Raw genomic sequence first — 11719 nt, 5'->3', positions numbered from 1 at the left:
ACTGTCATGTCTCTGGTTGGAGCATATGCTCAGTGTCTGTCTGAATCCACGAGCAGAGATTTCTGTGGCTTTTCTGGGTGACTTGACGTAAGATCTTCTGTGTTCCATACTATGGTCTCTTCTTGGATTCTAGATCCCACAGAAGCTGGTGGTTTTAGAAGTTATGGTTCCTTCTGTGTCCCAGGAGTTCAATAGCTACCTGCCAGCCAGGCATGTGGTGTATGTTCCCAGTGGTTGGCTACTTGGACCACAGAGCAGAGACTTCTGTTTCTTTTCAGGGAAACCTGAGGTCAGATCCACTTGTGTTCCCGACTGTGATGTAGTGTCTGCTCAGTGCTAGAATGCGCAGATGCCAGTGTTTTTGCAAGCCACAGCTTCTTCTGCACTCTAGGATTTCAAAAGCTGCCAGCCAACTAGGCCTGTGGCACTAGCCATCAGAGAGTGTGCACCTGTTTATGGAGGGACCCAGGACTTTTCTATGGTTTGGCTTTGTGGTCTGAGGCTGGATCCAACTATGCTCCACACATTTTGGACTGCTCTCACAAGTTGGCCACCAATACTGGTGTTTTGTCCTTCTCAGATCTGTTCTTAGGTTGCTGAATACTCACTGCTGTCCTCCTGATCAAACAAGCATGAGTTCCATGGCTCCAATAACATCAAGTCATATATTCAGATGGTCTACAGAGATATACCAAAATTAATAATCTGAATATTTTATGATACAATAAATTTTGTCTAAGCATGGATAGTATACCTAGGTCAGATTTTTTCTGGATAGCAAAGCCAGAAGTTTGTATTCACAACAGTCCACAAAATATAAGTAATACTGATAATAAATAATGTAAAAATATTTTATATACTTATTTGGTCTAATATGTTCATATCATGGGATAATTGGCCCTTATAGCAATGAATGCCAGTTTTCAATATCCTTAGGCACTTCACATTATTATAACTGAATGTAGTACTTGTTCCAGCTTTCCACACCATTGTTGTGAAGAGATAGTCCTTGTATTATAGGAAATTCAATAGAAGATTACATGCTCTGTGGAAGAAGTCTAATATCTGAAAATTGCAGTATGTTAGTGTAAAAACCAACATACAGAGTTTACTCTCCTAAATAGATATTCTAAATAAGAAAACCAGCAGCAGTTGGTTAGGGTTAAACCACTTAATGAAACATAGAGACTTCTAATTTATATTCTTCGTAACATTTGTGTCATCACTCAGGTTGTGTTTTATGAATAACAATTTAATATTTTTATACTTTAAAATCTTTGATGTATAACATAACATTGACTAAGGAGACTGTCTAACTATAGATACTGAAGTATCTGCTAAAACTAGACTATGATTTTTAAAGACTATGTCAATGATTAAATATAAAACAATATAATCCATATTGCTCACACAATTACTATACATCTCACATTTTGAGTTATGGTAATTTGATTATTTAGTTTTGTAATTCCAGAGATAGAGAGCTGTACCTGAAGGTAATGTAAATTTGATTTAACCATGCCTGATTCATAAGAACTATTGTATGTGATGTGGGGCTTTGCATCTAATAAGATTTCAGTAAAAATTGGACTTATATAGAATATAGTACTTGTATGACAACTTAGGGATGAAAGGATAAGAAAGATTTGTCAGAAAGGAGTCTTCACTAGCCAGAGTACAACCTGTAATATCCAAAATAGCCACCAGGACACTTGAACTGCCTTCTGAGAATGTCAAATCCATATGGCCACATTAAGGTCTACTAAATTTACCTGCCTTTGCAACCAAACTTTGACAGATCCAAACCTAATCCATTTTAATTATTGCCAGGAATCAGGTAAAATGGAAAGAAGTTCCCCATGTTAAAACCTTTTCTTTGCTCTCCCAAAACTTTCAAGTATTGTCATCTTTGTCTCTTATTTACTTTCCCAAGAGTTTCAAATATACACATAAAGAAAATTTTCTCCCTAACCTACTGACTTTGTCTTCTGCCCACACATATGTTCCAGTATCCTGCCAGACTTCCTACAGTCAGTACATCATCAAAGCAACTATTCGCAGTTGTTCCATTCCAACCTCACAGATTGTGTCTGCTGAATCTGCATTGCCCTACCCAGCCACAGATATTCTCAAACTATAGACCACTAATGCAACAGCCTGTTCTTCTGGAACTTACCCAACATTGCAGCCTTTTAAATGCCTGTTGCCACCCTACTATCAGCAGGAAGCAGTCAAAGACATTGATTACTTCACCCCTTATCCATTTACAAAAGGCTGAATAAACAGCTCCAGTTTCTCCCAGTACTCCTCCATCCCTATATACTGCAGAACATGGCTGACATACCCTACCTTCTACCCTGAACTTTCAGGACAGAGATTTCCCTTTCCCTTCACTATACAATCTGGACATTTTGTGGCTATTGCTCTCTCTCTCTCTCTCTCTCTCTCTCTCTCTCTCTCTCTCTCTCTCTCTCTCTCTCTCTCTCTCTCCCTCCCTTTCATATGGTAGCCAAAGGCTACTTCCAATGAACCTACATTTATATATTTTAACTTGACCTTACATAAAAACAATCTAATGTTCCTCATTTTTTAACTACTGTAAAAGGGAGGAATGGTAGGATTCTGCTTCTGTCTGTTATGTCATTGCTTACCTGCCATGGATGCATGGCCCTACCCAAGATTATAAAAGGCCAAATCCTCCTCATGTCTCTCTCTTTCTTACCCTCCCCCTCTTTCTTCTTCTCTATGTTATTCGCTTACCTTTCTCTTTTGTCTCTTTCTCTGTCTCTATCAATTTCTTGCTCTCTGGGTCATCTCTCCCCCTTTCCATCTTTCCCCATGATCATGTAATAAATCTCATATAATCTAAAAACTACTGTTTATCATCTTATTACCTTATTTCTTATTTCTAAATCATTAAATCTGGTCTAAATTGAGGTTCAAGCCATGGGAAGGAGCCCATGCCTGACATTGTCTTAACTAGAATCTGGTTGTCTCTGAGACCTAGGGTAGATCCAAAAATGATTTGCATAAAAAGAAAAAATAGTCAATGGATTGATTCCTAGTGATAGATCATCTGCTATACTCATAGATTATTGCTTAGTCTAATTTTCATCAGAAAGGCTTCTTCTTGTAGCAATTTGGAGCACTGGTAGTGATCCACAGACAAACATTAGGCAGAGATTGGGGAACCCTGCTGAAGAGAAGGAAAATGGGTATAGGAGCCAAAGGGATCAAAGACACCAGAACACAGTCCAGACAATCAACTAAACAGGGCTTATAGGGAGTCAGAGATTGAAGCGGCAACCAAATGGATCCTTCAAGGGTTTGAGCTAGGTCCCTGCCTGCCTGATTGCTGTGGTTATTTAGCTTGGGGTTTTTGTGGGATCCTAACAGTGGGAGTGGGGGTGTCTTTAACTCTTTTGCCTTTTCATGGGACAGTTTTTCTCCTACTTGTTTGCCTCATCCAGTTTGATATGAGGGTTTCTTCCTAGTCTGATTGCATTTTGTTATGCCATGTTAGTTTAATAACACTTAGAGGAATTCTTTTTTCTGAAGGGAAATGGAAGAGAAGTAGATCGTGGGTGTAGGGTAATTGAGATACAGGACTAGGGAACATGGTCTGGATCAAGAGTGAGGTTTAGACCTGTTCAAACCTAGAAAATCTTATCTAGAGACCAGCAGGAGTAGGGATTGAACCCACCCTATCAGGACTTGCATGCCTTGGTGCTCTTAGCCTTCCAGTCCCCACCTCTTCCATCCTTGGTGCAATCATGTAGCCTGAATGTTGGGATTCTGTCAGTCTGCCTACCTGTGCTGTCATTGCCTATCGGCCATGGGGGCTGTGGCCCTACCCAGCTCTATATAAAAAGACAGACCCTCCTCGTGGCTCCTACTCTTTCCTCTTATCCTCTTTCTCTCTTCCTCTGTCTCCATCTCTGTGTCTATCTGGCATACCCCTCCTCCTTTCTTTCTCTCCCCATGCTCATTTAATGAACCTAATCTAATTTATAATCTAGAATGTGGTATCTTCTTATGTGAAGCTGACACTGAGAATTCCTCTCATTATAATGAAGAATTCTCAACACCCCAGCCCCAGCCAATGATGCACATTCACCCTGAAAAGTCCTACTCACATTCCCCAGGGTTTCTAGAGCTATTTTTTCTTTTTCTTTTTTTAAATTAATTTATTCAGATTACAATTCAATTGTTGTCCCATCACTCGTATCTTCCCATTCCTCCTACCCTCCCACTCCAATCCTATTACCCTCCCTTAGGTCCATGTCTGAGAGGGATCTCCTCCCCCACTTTATGGTCGCAGGCTAACAAATCTCATCTTGGTAGTCTGCTTAATCTTTCTTTGAGTGCCAACAGGGCTCCTCACCAAGGGGAGGTCATCAAATATGGGGCAGCAGAGCTCATGTCAGAGTTAGTCCCTGCTCTCCACATAACTGTGGAGGATGTCCTGTCCATTGGCTAGATTAGAGTAGGGGTTCTCTGTTTACTACATGTATTGTCCTTGGTTAGTGCAATAGTTTGAGCAGACACCCCTGGGCCCTGATCCACCCATTATGATGTTCTTTTTGTAGGTTTCTTAGATCCTCTGGATCCTTCTATTTCCCCATCTCCTATATTTTTCTTACCTAGAGTCCCAGTAGAATGTCCTGACATCTGTCCCAATCTCCTGGTAAGTGAAGACATTCATGGGATATGCCTTTTGGGCTAGTGTCCAATTATAAGTGAGTATATAACCAAATAAAGATAGCTGTTTCACTGAAAGCCATCTCAGAGAAGCATCCCCTCCCCCACACTCACTGCTGAATAAAGATCTCTCTAACCCTTTGCACCTGACAGGTTAAGCTTCATTTTTCCACAGTACAACTGTGTCTGGACCCCCAATTCCAAGAGCAAATTTTGAATGGCACTGTAGGAGAGGAGAGGTGGGGGAGGAGTGGAGGAAGGAGAGGCTGTAGTCTGGGTGTATTGTATGAGAGAAGAATACATAAAAAGCAAAGAAATGTCTGCTTCTTGAAAAAGAACACAATGAGTTTTCCAATGCTTAAAAGAGTTCATTATTATATTGTTTAGACTAAAAATTACACTGTATCCCAAAAATAATGAAAGAAAGACTATAATTTGTAGATTCACTTATTTCAGAAGCTTTCTTTTACTTTTCAGCTTCTGTGCCTACTTGTACTCTATGTAGTACTGAAAAGATGCTACAGTGTTCTGAAATCAGTGGATATAATTTATGTTCTTTTTGCCAGAGATTGCAGTTTATTAGTAGAAATGTACTGAGCTGCTAATGACACTGTAGACATAAAGTGTATTTGGAAACAGTCAATGTCTATCAGATTTATGATTTGCAAAATAAAAACAACAGCCACAGGCAACTGTGAAACATAGCAATAACAATTATGTTTCTCTCTGTGAAAATAAAGCTTGCTTGTTTCTTAACTCTTTAATTATATACTGATAAAAATTAATTAAAATATATGCAGTATGTGAAAGAATAGTTTCTTACTTTTTGTTTTACTTTATTATTTAAAATTTGAAAGTTTTGTTAATGAGTACACAGTATTGATATACATTCTTTAATGATCAAAAAATAAGATGCCAGACAACAGATATTATATAGAGGTTTATTGTGTATAATATTGACACCACAGGTAGGCCGACTTAAGCAGAATCCTAACACTTTTCATGCCTTTTTTTCATCCCCCAATTCTTCTGTCATACCCTTATTCCTTCACTTCCATATATACATGGGTTTAGGATTCACATATCAGAGAGACCTTAATGAAGGATAAAATGAGCCAGTGAAATCTATGTATATCCAATTGATAAGGCAGATGATGTTTTTATTTGCAATGTGATAGTATACTTTGTATCATTCTTTCTTATATATCATAGCAGTAGTTATGTATTTTTTCCCTCAAAGACTATTTGGGTTCTTTTCTTCACTATTTTTCATTTAAAAAATCCAATTTTCTTCCTAATTTTTGTTAAGTATTTTTGGAGCTAAGGACGCTCTTTAAAGGAATTATTCCTTCCAGAGATCTGAGAGCAAGCCAGGCTAATGTTCTTCGTGACACATGTACTGGAGTTGTGCCTTTTCTACAACACTGGATTAAATAAACTTGTCAGAAATATGATTTTTGTCATAGTCTGGGATACCTGGTAATTTCCTGTTTTCCTTCTAGGGTCTATGAGCACACATGGAAACATAGCAGTGTCTTCCCCCTGCTCTTCCTTGTAAGTAGGCCTCCACCAGAGCATAACCAGTCCCTTCACTGAAAGTGAGCGCAGACAAAATGACACTTCTTTGTACAAAGTCACTAGACTACTTGGAATAAATATTCTGTCAAGAGAGACAGGGCCAGGTTCTCCTTTTCTTCATCTTTATGAAGTTGCAGGTCCTCGGCGGGAACTGCTGAACCGCTCTAAATTTGCTTCAGAGTATCCACATGTGATAAAAGAAAGCAAAGTCCATAAGCCTCTGTTTCTACTTGTGTTCCCATCATGCGTGTCTGTCTCAGATTCTTCAGAGAATGATAGATATAAGCCATCTTTCGTTGAGCTGCAGTAGATCGATTTTCATCTGGACCTACTGTGAGGACAATGCGGTCTTTAAACTGCAGTTTTTCTATGCTGTCGAAACCTGGCAACTTTTCACCTGGTTCCAAAATCTCTGTTCCATTTCCCACGTGGTAAGGGGGAAGTCTGCACAATGAAATCCTTCTTCATGTCTGATAACAATAGTTCTTTTCTATCTTCTAGCTGGTCTGCAAGAGTCCTCAGAAAGCCGCTCAACTTTCTTATTGCAATAGCTAGGGTTTCCACCTGCATGACCGTCAGCTGGGGCACTCTAGCCTTTAATGCCACATCTTCTTTTGCAGTGTCAAATATAAGCCACAAAATGGAATCCAAAAGGAAGTCTCCTCATGAATTGTTCTGGTAAGGTCTAATGGGCACGTGAGTAGAATGGGCCAGGCCTGCAGGAGTTTCTGCCTGATGAATGGTCCCTCTGGGGAAGTACAACAAATCACCAGGCTTCAGCAGGAAGTCACATGTTGGTGTGCCAATGTAGTCCTCAGGTTCCAGACTGTACCCATGTGTCAGAGGCACAGTTGGGGAGTACAGGCACCTCAACATCACCATAATGGGGAGGGAGGCCCTGAGGTCCTGCAGGACGTATGTATACATTCGAGCCAAAGTAGCATTCCAGCTTTTCCTGGATCCTTAAACTTCTGTGGTTGGTGAAGCTGAATTGTCCTTTTCGGATCAAAATCTTTTCTCAGCTGAAGAAAGTGTGCTTTGCCATCCTTATTTAAAACCTTCTTCCCATTGATGCACCGGCAGACACATTTCTTCAGTAGTACACTCCTTGGTTGCAGAGCAGAGACTGTTCAGATCTAAGAGTCTGAACTGAGACTGGTAATATGTGGCTAGAGAAGGGTCATCCCTTTGAATGAGAAGGGGCTTTTGTTCCCAGAATTCCTTTTAAAAAATCTCTACCTTGATGGGTGAGATTAAACTTTCAAAAAGACTACTGGGGCTGTCAAATTTTAATGCAGATACCTCCACCTTAAGCTGCTTGCAGGAAACAAACTCTTCTGCATTCCCCTTTTCTGTAGGTCTTATTTACTTTGGCATCATTTACAAGTAGTGAAGAAATGAAAACCTTCCCAATTGCTCAGTTCGATATTGGAAGATGAGTGGAAGATGCGAGTGAAAGGCTTGCTTCCTTAAGAATAACCCTGCACAGCTTGTTGCCCATGGACATAAGTTAACTCCTATTTGCGTTCTTTAAGTTAGCGTTAAGTTAGCTATGTGTAATGGACTTGGCAAGTACTTAGTATTTAGCAAGCTATGAAATTTCCAGCATTGCGATAATGATTCACAAACAATACAGAAATCATGTGTAACTGAGCTTAAGGCATAAATTCAGGTAAAATTAAAAGCATACTATCCATGACTTTTATTTATTTGTAGATATCTGAATATGAGTCTGTGTAGTGTACATGCCTGTATAAGGTAGAGCTGAAAAGCAATGAAGTGAGGTATAAGTTTAAGATTGTTACAAACATTTTTTACAGGAAAAATTTGAATTTTATTTAGGATTTGTTTTCTCCTCATAAAATTTTATAAAATGCATACCTTTATTGCATAGTCTAAGTTGATTCATTTTAAATGATAATAAATGTGCTTAAGATCATCATTATTCTCTCTAGACAAAATTGTATTATTTATATTAAGATACAAATTGGCTTTGCCTAAAGTATAAAATAATAAGTGACAGATATTTTAGTAGACATTGTATTTAAACTTTATATTTTCCTTAATATAGACTGTTCTTCACTTTATTCATGGAGTAGCCTAAAAATTACATCAAAACCAATGGGCTGCCTGTGTGAAAGAAAAAACACTGGCAAGGCCTAAACCCTACACAAATAATTATATAGGAGTGGAGAGTTAATGTTCTCAAGGGAAGAGCACACCAATTGGCTGTCCAGTACCAAACAGTCATCTTTGAAAACAAACATATAATTAAATTATATGAACTGAGCAGGTTATATTTAGGAATATACAGTAACAATTAGTGAAAAGAGAAGCTATGAATTTGAGGGATAATAAAAAAGGGTATACTGGAAGTCTTGGAGGGAGGAAAATAAAGTGAGAAATGTTGTAGTTATATGGTTTTCTCAAAATTAAATAAAAAACAAAAGAAATGTTATTATTTTGAGTTTGCAGATGTGATTGAATAGTCCCACCTAGCTAGCAGGGATTTGACTAAATGAAAAATAACAAAGAGTATTAATTTATTCACCTAATTAAAATTAAATTTGAACTACATCCTTTGTAACGGTTGATATTCTACAACTACCTGAATTTAATCTTTTATATATAGGTATTTCAGCTATGAAATATTTATCAGATGTAGTAATATAGAATTATATTGCAGAATGTTGAGCTTATCATTAGAGTTATATATGTGAATACTTTCAGAATGTCCTCAGTCACATTGGATAAAAATATAGTTATTATTTTTCCCTTCATTTTGGAATTTATTTAAAACATAGTCTTATTATAAACAGAAAAGTTTTGATTTAAAAACATAGTATCTTTTCCTTTTGCCTATTTCTTTCTGCCTGTGTTACATATTTTTGGTGAAATAACATTGTATTACCAAATTTAGCAAAACTGTGTTCATTGGGGTTCCTATTGATGTGAAGAAATACTATGACATGAGCAATTTTCATAAAGGAAAACATTTAATTGAGGCTGGATTACCAGCTCATAGATATAGTCTATTATCATTTTGTTAGGAAGCATGATATAGCTCAGGCAGACATGCTGCTAGCGAAATAGCTGAGAACTTTACATCTGGCAACAGGAAGAGAGAAACACTGGTTTTGGTGTGAGCATTTGAAACCTCAAAGTCCACACCCCAGTGACACATTTCTTTCAACAAAACCGTACCTACTTCAACAATGCCATACTTCCTGGTAATGTCATCCTTTATGAGCTTATGGGGGAACATTTCATTCAAAACACCATATTCCACACTCTGGCCCCATAAACATGTAGCCATATCATAGTGTAGAAATGCACTCAGTCCAATTTTAAAAGTCTCTATAGTCTATAACAGTCTCAACTCTGTTTAAAAGTCCAAAGTCTCTTCTGAGACTACTGAAAATTTCTTAACTGTAATCCATGTAAGATCAAAATGAAAAAGTAGATAAAATGTTTCCAATGTAAAATCACACAGGAAATACATTATCATTCCAAAAATTGGGGAATGTGAACGTAGTGAGGAAATAATGGACAAGGCAAGACTGAAACTTGCTGGGCAAATTACAAAATCTGCATATCTGTGTTTGATGTGAAATTGCTTTACAGATGTCTAACTCCTTTCAGTTTTGTTGACTGGAACACACTTCTTTTTCTTGGACTAGTTCTACTCTCTGTTACTAGCTTTCTTCTGCTAGTATTCTATGCCTCTGGCATCACTAAAATCTTGGAATCTCTAAGGCAGTGCAGGTTTTACATTGAAAGCTTCACAAAATAGCCTTTCTAGTCTACCATACAGGGACACTTCTGAGCTATGCCTGGCCCCAGCAGTTTTCTTTAGTTGCAGAGGTGAGTTTGTAAATGTTATTTTTATTTCCTCAGATGAGGCAATGGGATGGGAGTCATACTCAATCTTTATGAATACATAGCTTGGGCCGAGACCAAAACATTTCCATCTCTGGTCTATCTATCCCCAGGACTGTGTCTGGAAGATTCTAGCCTCTATACAATCTAATTTTCTGTAAGTGCGACTTTGAAGGCTTCAACTTCCAACCAGCTTGTCTGTAATCTAGGCCTAGAATGTTTTCAGCCTCCAAGACTCACTGTTGAAAAGGATCACACTTTCTACCTCTTTCTGAACTCTGGATGGCTGGTTTAACTGAGTTTTTCTGGGTCAAACTCCTCTCTAAACTGACTGATACACTTCAGCCTTTCTTAGCTTCTCACTGAATTTCTGTGCTTGGAAAAACTGCTTCTGAACTCCATGAACTGAACTGTACTGACTGCAATAACTGAACGGGGTAGAACTGCCCAAACTCACTGAACTCAACTGCACTAGACTACACTGCACCAAACTCAGCTCTTTCCCTGAATTGCTTTCCTGTTTGTTTTCATGAGAGTTGGGCATATCCTACATCTGAATCATTCTGTCAAATATTTCTCTAATTTGTCACTTTGTCTACCCCTAAATTGGATGTCACTTTCAAACCTGTCTGCTTCCTTCTATAAAGTAATCATAAATTCATTGTTTGGAATTAAAGGTGTATATTAAAGATGTGTTTGTACTCCAGCAAGATCATACTGTAATCTAGGGAATATATAGACTTAGATCTTTAGATGTGATCCCTTTCCAGAGTAGTCACATTACTGGATTAAAGTTCTCGTACAGAAATTCCATAATCTTTTTCTTATATCTTTAACTCTAAAGCCAGAATCATGTGGATGAAGCTGCCAAGTTCTGCTGCTTGCTGTGTCATGAACATGCCTCCCTCCATTTACTTAACTCTTCACCATCTTTCTGTTTTCAATGGTTCCCTTCATTGCCTAAATGTGGCTGTCCTGGAACTTGCTTTGGAGACCAGGCTGGCCTTGAATTCCGAGATCAAGAGCTTTTCTAATCTGAAGTCCCAACACGTGAGTGACACCTATCACAATACCTCACTCTTGGTACGAACTTTTGTCTTAGAACTTTTATTGCTGTTGAAGGACACAACAGCAATAGCAACTTTTATAAAGAAAAACATCTAATTAGGGCAGGCTTATAGTTCAGAGGTTAGTTCATTATTGTCACTGTGGGAAGCATGGCAGTATGCATGCTGACATGGTGCTGGAGAGGTTCCTGAGAGTTTTACAGTCTGAATCAGCAGGATCAGGAAATGTCAATGACACAGTTCAAGCCAAGCTTGAACATTTGAAACCTCAAAACTCACTTCCAGTTTCTCCTAAAAGCCACAACTACTTTGACAAATTCACATGTTCTAATAGTGCCACTATACATGAGCATATGGGAACCATTTTCATTCAAACCACCACAACTTCAGAAAAACAGATATGCGTTTTCCATAGAGTTTCTTATGAACATATTCAAGGCTTGTTCTGCTAGATGTTTCTCTCATAATATTTAGTAAACTTTTGTAAAATTCCA

At 38.2% G+C, this 11719-nt stretch overlaps 1 pseudogene across 1 annotated transcript; it reads right to left on the bottom strand.

The window, feature by feature from the left end:
- Window positions 1-6425: 6425 nt before the first annotated feature.
- On the bottom strand, window positions 6426-9595 carry LOC311601244 (ribosomal oxygenase 2-like; annotated as a pseudogene). The gene is made up of 2 exons: window positions 9484-9595; window positions 6426-7631 (listed from the first exon to the last, which is right to left on the bottom strand). The product of its transcript is annotated as a ribosomal oxygenase 2-like (transcript).
- Window positions 9596-11719: the final 2124 nt, after the last annotated feature.

Source organism: Acomys minous (genome assembly GCF_964271855.1).
Source record: "Acomys minous genome assembly, chromosome: 7".
NCBI lineage: Eukaryota > Metazoa > Chordata > Mammalia > Rodentia > Muridae > Acomys > Acomys minous.
This window is presented reverse-complemented; position numbering and strand designations above follow the sequence as displayed.